This window comes from Pinus tabuliformis, chromosome 9 (assembly GCF_031772625.1).
Source record: "Pinus tabuliformis cultivar Carrire ecotype Pingquan chromosome 9, CPIR1, whole genome shotgun sequence".
Classification (NCBI taxonomy): Eukaryota; Viridiplantae; Streptophyta; class Pinopsida; order Pinales; family Pinaceae; genus Pinus; species Pinus tabuliformis.
The window spans coordinates 31,312,493-31,325,386 of NC_142307.1; positions in this window are offsets into that span (position 1 = coordinate 31,312,493).

Sequence of the window (12,894 nt, forward strand, 5' to 3'; positions counted from 1 at the left end):
TTTTTTCAGTCGAGCCTTAAGAGACGCCCCTTTGAAGTACCCAATCATGGAAAAACAGGCCTATGCACTTGTTAAGGCCATTAAGGATTTCAGAGTGTACATTTTGTATTCACACGTGATTGCCTATGTCCCACACGCTGCTGTAAAAGACATATTGACCCAAGAAGGATTAGAAGGCAAAAGAGGCAAGTGGATTGCAAGCATCCTTGAATATGACATAGAAATAAAACCAACCAAGCTGATAAAGGGACAAGGTTTAGCTAAACTGATGTCCGAAACGAATTTTCAAGCCTTAGACATTAACCAACTGGACAAGGAATCGGAGCTGGCGACTCCACAGATCAGTGAAATATTTCTGCAATGCCCTTGGTACACCGATATTTGCTTTGTATTGTTAAACCTATGTGCTCCCCCAGGATTGTCCAGGACCAAGAAAAGATTTTTGAAAATGAAGGATTTAAAGTTTTGTGTTATAGATGGTGCATTATTTTGGAGAAATCATGAAGGTATATTGCTTAATTGTTTAACCATAAATGAAACTAACAATGTCATGAAAGAATTCCATGCAGGTGACTGTGGAGGACATCTATATTGGAAGTCCACTGCTGATAAAATTCTAAGGGCTGGTTTCTATTGGCCCTCTCTTTTTGCAGATGTAAAGAAGTTTGCCATGTCATGTCACAAATGCCAAATCTTTGAGGGCAAGAGAAAGCTGTTACCCCTGCCCCTAAAACCCATCTCAACCGAACAACCTTTTCAACAATGGGGTCTTGACTTCATTGGAGAAATCCATCCCTCTTCCTCAGGCCAACACAAATGGATCCTAACAGCCACTGACTATTTCGCCAAGTGGGTTGAAGCCATTCCCTGCAGACAAGCCAATGACACCATCATTATCCAATTCCTTGAGGGCAATATCCTTTCTAGATTTGGCTGCCCTGAGAAAATCATCACTGACAATGCCACTGCCTTTAAGTCCAAAAAGATGATCAATTTTTTCCACAGATTTCATATTACCTTGGGCCACTCTACAGCCTATTACCCTCAAGGTAATGGCTTGGCCGAATCATCTAACAAAAGCCTCATCAACATCATAAAGAAAGTGCTAGAAGAAAACAAGAAGAACTGGCACAAAAAGCTGGTAAATGCCCTATGGGTAGACAGACTCTCGAGCAAGAGATCCATTGGGATGAGCCCTTATGAGCTAGTATATGGCATGGAGGCTAGATTTCCTTCATCCTTGGGCATTCCTACTATCAAATTGTTACAAGAAATTCAGGCTGAACCAAATGACATTCAAAGAAGAATCAATCAGACCATTCATCTTCAGCAAACCAGAGAACAAGTTTATGACAGAGCTCAAATTTTGCAAGAAAAGCTTAAAAAGATGTTTGATAAGAGAGCTAAGGCTGAGGATTTCAATATTAGTGACAAAGTTCTGAGATGGGACTCAAGAAGGGAAGACAAGGGCAAACATGTCAAGTTTGATTTTTTATGGAAAGGACCATTGCTTATTTCTGCTGTTCAGGGAAATAACACATATTTTCTCAGATCTATAGAGGACAGCACTGCTGAAGAAGGCCCTGTCAATGGCCGTATGCTGAAACATTACCATGACCCCTTTTAAGGGACACAATGCAGTTTTGTATATATCTTTGTACAATATTTTTTGTATATATCAGCACTCTGTTTTTATTTTTGTATAAGCAGGCCGATTGTTTAAGGAAAAGCAGTAAATTTGTGAAAGACACAGTTTTTAAAGCTCTGTTTCTACACCAGCTTTCAGCAAAGTATCAAGAGAAAAAATTGTCACATTACAAGCAATTCATGGTAGAAAAGAACTATTTGCAGTCATTGTGCATAATTATCAAGCACGCACAAGAAAGCAGGCGATGTTGCACAGTTCACAGTAATTCAGTTGAGGAGGAGGTTGTTCATAGTTAAAAGTTTTACATTTTTAGCAGCCAGAACAAATGTTTCCAGTCTACAACAACAAACAGAAGATCAAGGCAGTCTGACCTGCTGTTCTTGGCTTTTCACAAGGAAAAGCCATCCCCAAGTGGAGCCACTGTTAGCCTCCTATTGCAACAGGGTTTCATTTTTCATGATTGACATTTTTACATGCCAAATATGTCATACTTTGCAGGCTGCAGTGTTCCATATTTCCACAGGATGCCATGAAGTGTGCTAGTTCAAAGGCACTGCTGTATTCCAATTTTGATGAATTGTTCCAGTTTGAAGAGTTTTCATTTAAGGGAGGTCCAAATAGTCTAATCTTGGTCTCCCTAGGTTTCAATTTCCTGTTTTAGAATATAGAGAATGCATCTGACCAAACAGTTTAATCTTGGCAGATCTGTAGATAGGTAGAGAATCAAAGGGACCCAACTGCTTAATCTGGGCCCTGGAAGAAATAAGTGTAGATTTAGATAGGAAACATTCAAAAAGAAAAATTGTAAAGCTGGGTCTGCAAGTCTAAGTGCACCCAAATCAAAAGAAGAAAAAATGTTAGGTGAGTAGGCTGGGTATGTAGCTGTGAGGTTGCAGAATGATGATTTATGATCAATTTTGTGTTACAAAGTGTTTTATCTCTTCAAATCACAGTGCAGACAGTTTTTCATCTGGAGGAGCTCGAGCTAGACATAACTAACTTCCCCTTCTTCTCATTTCCCAAGTCACTTACTAATTTCCCAAAGAGGTCAAGATCTGCTTGATTCCTCCTAGTTCATCATTTTCCATATCATTTGCCTTAGTGGAGATCTGCTTCGCTCAAGGATTTCATTTCTTTACAAGTTCTTTTTCCCAAAATTAGCCTAAGGTCTCTTACCTTAGCGTTTGCTTATCATCACCATATTAACCACTAACTCTACTATATAACTCCCTGTTAGTTTTCTCCCTTCCCCTACTAAAAGGATGTATATAAAACTCCCCTATGTAAATATCCCCTCCCTGGCAATATAGCCATATTTTCTAAGTCAGGGAAAGAACAGTCCATCTGGGGCTGCCATTAGCCCATCCGTGTCTTGGAATTGGTCTAACACCTGGTTAGACTAACAGCCATTCCCCTAATTCTACAATGCCCCTGTTGCCACCCTCCCCCTAAAGTTGGGCTTGTAAATATTCAAATCCCGCCCACACAAACCTCAAAAAAAAAAAAAAAAAAAACCATATTTTCCCCTTTTCCCAAAGTTTCACCCCTGAAAATATTAATCCATGCGCATTAACCCACATAACCCACAAACTCCGCCATTCCCTAAGTTTTAAACCCACCGTCGCGCCATATTAAAATTGGAATATTCCCTGAATATTCCCACCCCTTATCCCTCCGTTGCCTCGTCCCAGCCGCCAACCGTTAGATCGCCCGCCCCACAGATCTACGGTGGGCGGGCCTTCTTGTCCCCCGATGCGCCCAAAGATTAGCGTCCGGGAGATGGCCGGTATTGCCACCGTACTCCCGCCACGCGTCACCTCCTGGGCTATGGCGGAGCCCCCTCTGACGAAACCACTCATGCCTAAAGGCGGTGCGCCACAAAATCGGAAACCGCCACCTGCCCAGTGACGTCACCCGCTTGCGTTACCCCCCTGCCCAGTCACCATGACATGTCATCTGCCTGCCGCCTCCTGCCACTGTACTGCCGAGTCACCCTGCCATACTGCCACGTCACCTCCGTACGTGATGACGTCATCATGCTGACGTCATCCCGCCACGTCATCATGCTGACGTCATCCGCCATACGAGGTCCCACCTGCTGACGTCATCATCAGTTTTTGGCGCAAAGGGCGAAAATCGCACTCTGGAGCCCCGGAATCAGTTTCTGAGGCAGTTTTTGATGCGCGATTCGTGCCTCGCTAGATAAAATAGGCTGAAGTGGGGAATCTTTAGGGAATCTTTTCATTACGCAGCCCCCAGCAAGCCCGAAAGGCGCCGAATGACCCGTTTTTCTTTGCGAAGCATTCAGGAAGTAGCCGAAGACAGTTTTAAGGAAGACAGAGCTGAAAAGCGGCCATTAAATGCTGATTTAATGCATAGCACATCAGAACAGCATCCCAATTTATTGTCAAAGAGTATCAGAGAAAGAACAAGAGCCAAAGAGTATCAGCCGAAGATTTTTTAGGGGCTCGAAGCACCTGTACATTGATGAGCCCCCCAGAAAGTCAAATCAAGAGGCGTAAGCCCATCCTTGCCCTCAAATCACAGTTAAAGCTTTAAATGCAGACAGACAGCAAAGAAGCAGAAACTCATACACATTTATTTCAGAAAACACTGCACCAAGCCACCGAGGACAAGCACATTCACTTCATTTGATACGGCAGTCCTCAGCGCAGCCAAAGATATTTTTATGTATTTATTGCAGATAGGATTAGGTCAAATTAATTATTCTTTAGGACTTGATTAGGTCAAGTTGTAATAAAAGCAGTTGTAGAGAGTTTTTCCCTATATATATCGCTCTCTACATTGTTTCAAGAGTTGGTCAATTGAGAATTTTCACTAGAGACTCGCATTGTATACCTGAGTTTTTTTTTTATAACCAAAGATTGTTGAAAGCTTGGAGAGCAAACTGCCTGTTGTTAATGAATGTTTTGAATAAATGAAGATGGAATTCTTGTGCTGCAGCCTGAAACAATAAGTGCATCTTACCTCTGTTTTAATTGTTTACCACTATCTAAATAGCAGAAAGAAATAATAGCTTAGAATTTGTTTAAATACACTCTATGCTCATTTTCTACTATTTCCTTATGTTTTCCTCTAAATGAATTGGTTATGAATATGAATTCCTCCTGGCTCATATTTACCCCTATTCACCTGTGTTTTCCAATTATCTAGGGATTCTTAAACGCCCCTAGGTAGAGCTCTGTTACCTACATCTATTAAGCTGATTGAGAGATTCTTAACTGCCTCTTGTTACTTAGCATTCTTTCCATCATTTAAACCTGAAACATTGTTTCAGGCGCAGCTATCTTGCTCCATTTTCCCTTATTGTGACCAAGGAAATTCACCAGCAATCCTCCTCCTCGACTCCACGCCCAATGGTTTGAAACACTCAGACTGTGCTATGCCTCTCTACCTGAAACATCAATTTTCCCACCAAAACAGAACAAAAAACCCCTGAACTCAATAGCTAGCCTAAGATCATTTTCAACAAAGCTAAATCCCAAAGAGAGAGCCCTCTCTGATTGCAGGTGGGCTAGAACCTACAATCCAAAGTTGGTTTGTGGTTACCTCGGCCGTATCCCTTACTCCAACCTAGGGACAACCTGAGTGATAACAAAGAATAGAGCCAGCATTCATTCTCAAGGTTCCAATAGTCGAGGTGACTGTAGGGGACCGCTGAATCCATTGAGATGGAGTTTAGAAAATCCTGAAGACTTCTAAGAGCCATGGAGCAGTAATGAAGCTTCAGAACAGCAAAGAGATCAAATGATCCAGCTGTTGTTGTTGTCTGATCTATGCTGGAGATAGAAGAACGTATTCCAGAGATAGTTAAGAGAATTTTGAGGGAGTCAGAGAAGCCAGAAGCTCAAGAAGCTCAGAGCACTGACTGAAGGAGTCTAGTCCAAAGAAGCCTAGATCTGTCTGCAGAGTATGGACAGCTAGTGGGAATAGATGGTATGCTAAACCCATAGGTTCAGTTGTAAACCAATGGAGTTGAGTGTGGAACTTGTAAAAGAAGCATTACCATAATCCCAAAGACCCTAATCGAGTTGATTAGAGCTCAAGGAGATGTAGCCCAAGATTTTAGGGTGAACTCCATATTATATTGTTGTCTCATGTGTTTGCTTATTTGCTACTTTTATTTACTGTTGTCTGAGTTTTATTTCAGCATAAGCAAATGAACTCAAAACACATTAACAGTTAAAGTACAAACACAAGCATACACCTATTTGAAGTTCTTTTAATTCCGCAAATTGTCAAGCATAAGCTAGATCTTGGGAATATATAAGCTTTGGAGTGGGAGAGGTTCTTGTATACTTGACAAGAAGCCTTTAGTGCCCCATTTCAGATCAGGTGGTATCAGAGCGGTTATATCGGATCTGGTTATATGAGAGCAAAGGTTGATTAACCCCATCTTCAAAGAAAGTTATATCAGAACTGGTTATACCAGAGCAGATGGTATCATGATGCAGGTGATATTAGATCTGGATGCTTAATTGACAAAGCAATCTATTTGCTTTTTTAACTTGAAAGGTGTTTAAACAGTCAAGGATTGATTGTTTGTAAGTTGACTATTGTTTGAGTTTGCAAAGGTTTAGGGAAAGCTGCTATTAGCTAACTCCAGGAGAGGACAAGAAGGAAGAAGGGTTGAAGGCATTCTTCTTACCCCAAAGGACCTCAAAGCAATCCTTGACGCACAAGAGGTTTTTTGCAAAAGGTTGCTTGAATAAGCTCTTTGTTAATCTTGTTTGAAGTTCTTTTGTTCATTTTGATAATGACTACTTCTACAAGTGAATCCTCAAATTCTTCTTTCTTCACAAGAGTCTTTGATCAAGATATGAAGCAAGACTTGTTCATCATGATGGATATGGCAAGAGAAATCTATGAGGATGGAAGGAAGAGCATCATACTTAGAGAGCAGTTGAATTCCATGAAGGAAGAGAAGCAGTTGCTTTCTGACAAATTGCAGGAAATGGAGAGGCAACTTCATATTGTAAATATGAACCTGGAAAGGATGCATGAGTTGGAGACATAGCTCTTTGTTGCAAAGGAAGCCTTAGTCAAGTATCAGCTTGAAGAAGAGGTAAACAATTCCTGTTTGTCTTCAGATTCTTCTAAGAATGATTATTTTGGTTCTTTTGAAAAACATACCAGAGGCATAGGTTCCAAGTTAATGTCCAAGATGGGCTATGAAGGAAAAGGCTTGGGCAAACATGCACAAGGTATTGTTGAGCCAATAATAGTTAAGGAAAGGCCTAAGTATTTTGGTCTTCGATATGGACAATCTTATGGAGAAAGTTCCAAAGCTGCCATGAAGACCATTGAAACAATTCCAAGGAGTTTCATTGCAGGTCTTCTACCTCAAGAGTGTGAAGATTATATTCTTGGAGAATGCAATAGCTTGAAACATCATTTGCAAGATGCAGGTGTTCATAAGCATACACTTGAACCAGAGAGTTGTGGAAACTCTAAAAGCCTTGAAGAGATTGGTGATGTTCCAAAGGGAGCTACTTCTTCATTCAGTTCACCTCCTCATGAAGACAATAAAGGTGAAAGAGAAAGGTATAAATTTGGTTCTAATCATATTCCTTTTGATTATGTTCAGCATGGTAAATTTCCATATAAGTATGGGAAAATAATTGCATGTTCCTTTTGTGGTTTGGTTAACCATAATGTTTCTAGATGTTGGAAGAGAATGGCCACATACAGGAAACTTTTGAAGGAAAGGAAGCAAGAGGCCAAAGGTCCATTGGACAAGGCAAATCATTTTGTCAAGAGGATGCACATGTGTTGCATTTACTGCCATAAGCAAGGACACATTGCTGAAAAGTGTTGGACTCTAAATCCAACAATGCTTCCACGAAACTTGAAGAAGCTGGAAAGAGAAAATGGCAGGAATGGAAAGGAAGTTTCCATGAATGATGTGTTTTAGGATGATTCACATGTTGACGTTGATGTGTAGACAAAGGTCCTACCTTTGAAATGGATTGGTAACAAATGGTTAGAATTCTTATCCAATTAAGGTTGCATGTCTTTTTGAAAATGCATTATATCAAGTTGCATCTATTTGCATTTCTTTGTTAATGGAATGCAAGTTGCAGGATTTTACCAAGAAGGTGAATGGAAAAGTTGAGTAGGAGACTCACTTTATTGCTGCAACATTATATTCATTTCAGCTTCGAAAGTACAGTGTACTTAAGCGAAAGCTTAAAGATGAAATGCATGCATAAGCTTGATATGCATGGGCACAGGGATGTTGATGATTTCCTTGTATTTAAACATGTATGTGTGATTAACTTGAAGGGTTGATTACTTTGTTGTAAACATGCATGTAATATTGACTTGGAAAAAATTGATTTGGTCTCCAAGATGGAGATAATGATGAAGTGTTTCATCTTTGGAAAAGCATGTAGAAAAAGATGTAAACACGTGCTTGACTTGAAGGGTCATTGTTTTAAAGGCATGTTTTATTGGCTTGTTATCTAGTCAATCATTTGTATGCAGATGTAAAGACATGGAGGTGTTCAAAAGATGTAAAATTTGTTTCTTTTGTTGAAGCAGGAGTTTAGGCCATCCAGTTGTTGTCTATAATCCTGTTGTTGTTAACAGTTGTTGTTGACAGTATGTCAAACAGATACAAATGAAAATTTTGTGAAGCAGATGTAGCTTCACATTGGTTTGAGCCACCTTGGATCAATGTTCAAGGTAGAGAATTTCAAACTAACATCTGTAAACTTCTCAGCAGGAGTTCTGCATGAAATCAAGGAGGACAATGTTAACAAGAGGAAAACAGTTCTTCCCAGGAGGACCAGCACATCTAGGAAGGAAAGTGCTTAAAGGCTTTGGTTCATAGGAACTATGCAAGGCAAGTGTATGGAGGTTGAAAGTAGAGGGTGATGTACTCTCATTTACTATTCAGATCAGTATATCAGACTTTTGGAGACCAAAAGCTTTTTAGTGGGAAGGCGTGATCAGAAAATGATCCTAGATGACATTTTACTCAAAAATGAAAGTCAAAGGATGCTTCTGAAAATAGTCCCATTCCATAGATCTTTTCAATTTGAATCTAATGCAATTTTAATGGGCTAAAATGGACTTCAGATGAAGAAATTATTGTAATAAGAATTTTTCCCATTGTCCTTTGAAAAGGAGGCAAATTCTTATAAAAATTAGCTTAAGGCCTTATATGCAAAAATTGCATCGCAAATGCCAAAGGGAAGGACTTAACCAAAGGCGTGAAGACTTGCGATGGGCCGATTACAATGAGCGTTATTAGTCGTTGGATTAAATGGGAAATCAACGGTCAGGATCTGAACGGAGATCGCTGATCGGGGGAGCTTAAGGGTTGCGGATCATGGAAGCAGCAACTACCGATAAGCGATATTGTGATATGCCGATGTTTCAATGGGCCGATCGGCGATATCGACAATCGATCATCGGTGATATCGGTGATCGGTAATTGGCGAATCCCTAATACCAGGACTAATGCATTGCGATATGCCGATATGCGAACAGTGATGGTGCCGATATGCGACAGTGACGACATGCGATAGCGATACGCCGATATCGGCGATCGACGATCGGCGATCAGTGATCCCCGATACAAAGGGCCAATGCACATTGCGATATGCGACTTGTGATCGGTGATCGACGTCGGTGATCGGCAATCAGAACAAAGATCTTATGCCATGCAACATGCCGATAAAAGGCAGACCCAATGGGAATTATGGACGCGATTTCATAAATTTTGAAATCCGGATTTACGAGATTTCTGTGTATTTCCTGTGTATTGGGTTTTTAGGCCATTTCTTGGGTTTTAAGCATTCCGCCTATGCGATTGCGATATGCGATCAGAGGATGGACCCGAGAGGATTATAGGGGCGATTGAACTTTATTTGAGTTCCGCCTAAAGGCTTATGATGTGTTTTTCGTGAGTTTCCTATGTATTCCCATTATGATGCTATTTTTGAGATTATGGCAGGAGGAAGGCCAAACGATAGGGTTTCTTGTGCCGCCGGTTCATTTCCATTTGGAAACAGCCATCACACCTGTGCCACGCTATGAGTGGGAGTTTCTGTAACAGGGATGTGTTATGAAGCATGCAGAGCTGAAGAGTTGAAAAGGGATGATTCCTCATGATTGGGGATAGGAAAATGGATGGAAGTCGCAGAGTCAGAGGGTTCCTCAAAGGCCAGAGAGCCAAGGGAAGAAGCTAGTCCTTTCTTCGGAGAGCTGAGTGCAACAGAGTTGTAGGGTCAGAGAGCTTGTGTGCAACAAAGTTGCAAGAGCCAGAGCCAGAGCCAAGAGCCAGCGCCGAGAGCAAAGGTAGAAGCCACCAGAGGTTGGAGGTAGTTGTAGAGAATAGAGCCAGCATTCATTCTCAAGGTTCCAATAGTCGAGGTGACTGTAGGGGACCACTGAATCCATTGAGATGGAGTTCAGAAAATCCTGAAGACTTCTAAGAGCCATGGAGCAGTAATGAAGCTTCAGAATAGCAAAGAGATCAAATGATATAGCTGTTGCTGCTGTCTGATCTATGCTGGAGATAGAAGAAGGTATTCCAGAGACAGTTAAGAGAATTCTGAGGGAGTCGGAGAAGCCAGAAGCTCAAGAAGCTCAGAGCACTGACTGAAGGAGTCTAGTCCAAAGAAGCCTAGATCTGTCTGCAGAGTATGGACAGCCAGTGGGAATAGATGGTATGCTAAACCCATAGGTTCAATTGTAAACCAATGGAGTTGAGTGTGGAACTTGTAAAAGAAGCATTACCATAATCCCAAAGACCCTAATCGAGTCGATTAGAGCTCAAGGAGACGTAGCCCAAGATATGAAGGTGAACTCCATATTATATTGTTGTCTCGTGTGTTTGCTTATTTGCTGCTTTTATTTATTGTTGTCTGAGTTTATTTTAGCATAAGCAAACGAACTCAAAACACATTAACAGTTAAAGTACAAACACAAGCATACACCTATTTCAAGTTCTTTTAATTCCACAAATTGTCAAGCATAAGCTAGATCTTGGGAATATATAAGCTTTGGAGTGGGAGAGGTTCTTGTAAGCTTGACAAGAAGCCTTTAATGCCCCATTTCAGATCAAGAAGCCACAAGGGTATGAGGTCAAAGGGAAGGAGAAATTAACATGCAAATTGAAGAAGAGCTTATATGGCTTAAAACAGACTCCAAGGCAGTGGTATCTAAAATTTGACAGGTTTATGTCTGGACAAGGTTATACGAGATGTCACTCTGACCATTGCGTTTATTATAAAAGGAAAAATGATGGAAACTATATTATATTGCTATTGCATGTAGATGACATGCTTGTTGCATGGTCTAACATGCAAGAAATAAATGTGATCAAAGGAAAATTGGAAAATTCATTTGCAATGAAGGATTTGGGTGTTGCAAAACAAATCCTTGGTATGAGAATAACTAGAGACAAGAAAAACTACAAATTAACATTGCCTCAAAGTGAGTACATAGAAAAGGTGTTGGAAAGATTTAATATGCAGAATGCAAAACCAGTAAGTACACCTTTGGCTAGCTATTTCAATCTAAGTAAGGAAATGTGTCCCAAGACCCAGGAAGAGACGGATTATATGTGTAAAGTTCCATATGCATTAGCTATTGGAAGCTTAATGTATGCAATGGTCTGCACAAGGCCTAAAATTGCACATGCAGTGGGAGTTGTAAGTAGGTATATGAACACTCCGAGAAAAGAGCATTGGATGGAAGTGAAGTGGATTTTCAAGTATTTGAGAGGTACCACAAATAAAGCACTATGTTTTGGATGTTAAAACATTGCTCTACATGGATATGTTGATGCAAATATGGCAGGTGACAAAGATAACAGGAGGAGCACCATAGGATATGTGTTTACTATAGGTGGAACAACTGTTAGTTGGGTTTCAAAATTGCAAAACATTATTGCACTTTCAACAACAGAAGCCAAGTATGTTGCTATTGTTATCTCTTAGATAAAACTCGGTTGTGGGATAACCTCTAAGGTAACCTCGAACCTCTTTGAGGTTGAAAGATGGCCCTTCAACCTGGAGATGGATCTCTCCCTAAAACACAACTACCCTAGGTCGCTGTAGTAGTAGGTTTTACACTTTAAGCTCTATGGCCAAATTTAGTTTGTAGGATGAAATTTGGTTTGGTTCTATAAGAAACACACCATTGGGCATGGAGTCTCATTTTATTAATTGATGCTACAGATCTAATGAGCAGGACATAAAAAACAGGGTAGCAATAACTCCTTTGACAATTTGAGAAATTTAGAAGAAGAAGACTGAAAAGAAAACAAAATTATAGATGATAGAAGCAACAAGTAATAATGACTGAGAAATAATGAAACTAGAGCATAAGTAATCCCAATTTCAGATACCAAAGTTTCCAGACATGAAGAATATTTTTCATAAACAAAGAAATAACGGATAGGGAACTACAACACATGAATTTTCTGCAAATACTCATCAAACTACAATATATTTAAGATCAGCTCAAATACACAAGAATGTTAATGTTTTTACAATAAAAACCATCCCTTACTCATTACACAGTCCCCGTCTTTATAGAAAAGACAAACTAACTAAAAATGAGTTTCTAACATAGCTTTAATTACAAAATCTAAATAATCACAACGTACATCTCAAATACATGCATATAAAATCTCCAAGCATATTTGCATCTAAATATCATACTGTTGTTGGAGTCATGGCTAGAGATAAGGATCAACAAGTCAAATTTGGTGAGGTGGCATCTAAGTCAACAACTGTCCATGATCTTTTACCTCACGAAATCCTGAAAAATATGGTTCAATGATCCCTTCTAAAATCCAAAACTGTGATAGTTTTTGAAAAGCCGAGAGAGGGTTTTCTAAATGGTTTCGTTTTGGACAAAAACCTCTTTCGATTTTGTAAAATCCATTCTCATTTGTTTGTAAAGCATGCCCAAAATTACTATGTTGTACAGGGAAAACAAAGTTTTAACTAGCGATTTCGTTGGCAGACTGACTGTCAGCATTTCCTTTATGCCTGTTGTTTTAGAATTCACTGACAGTGGGAATGTTAGCTCCTCCTTGCTCTGTTGTAATTGTTGTTGGATTTTAGGATAGATCATCAACAAATCTGGTGTTTTGGGCTCGACCCGGTTAGCCTTGCACCTTTCTCCATCACAGTCTTTATTTAGAAAATGACAACATCGGGATTTGATCCTAGATCTTCGTAGGAGAAGTCAAATGAAATATT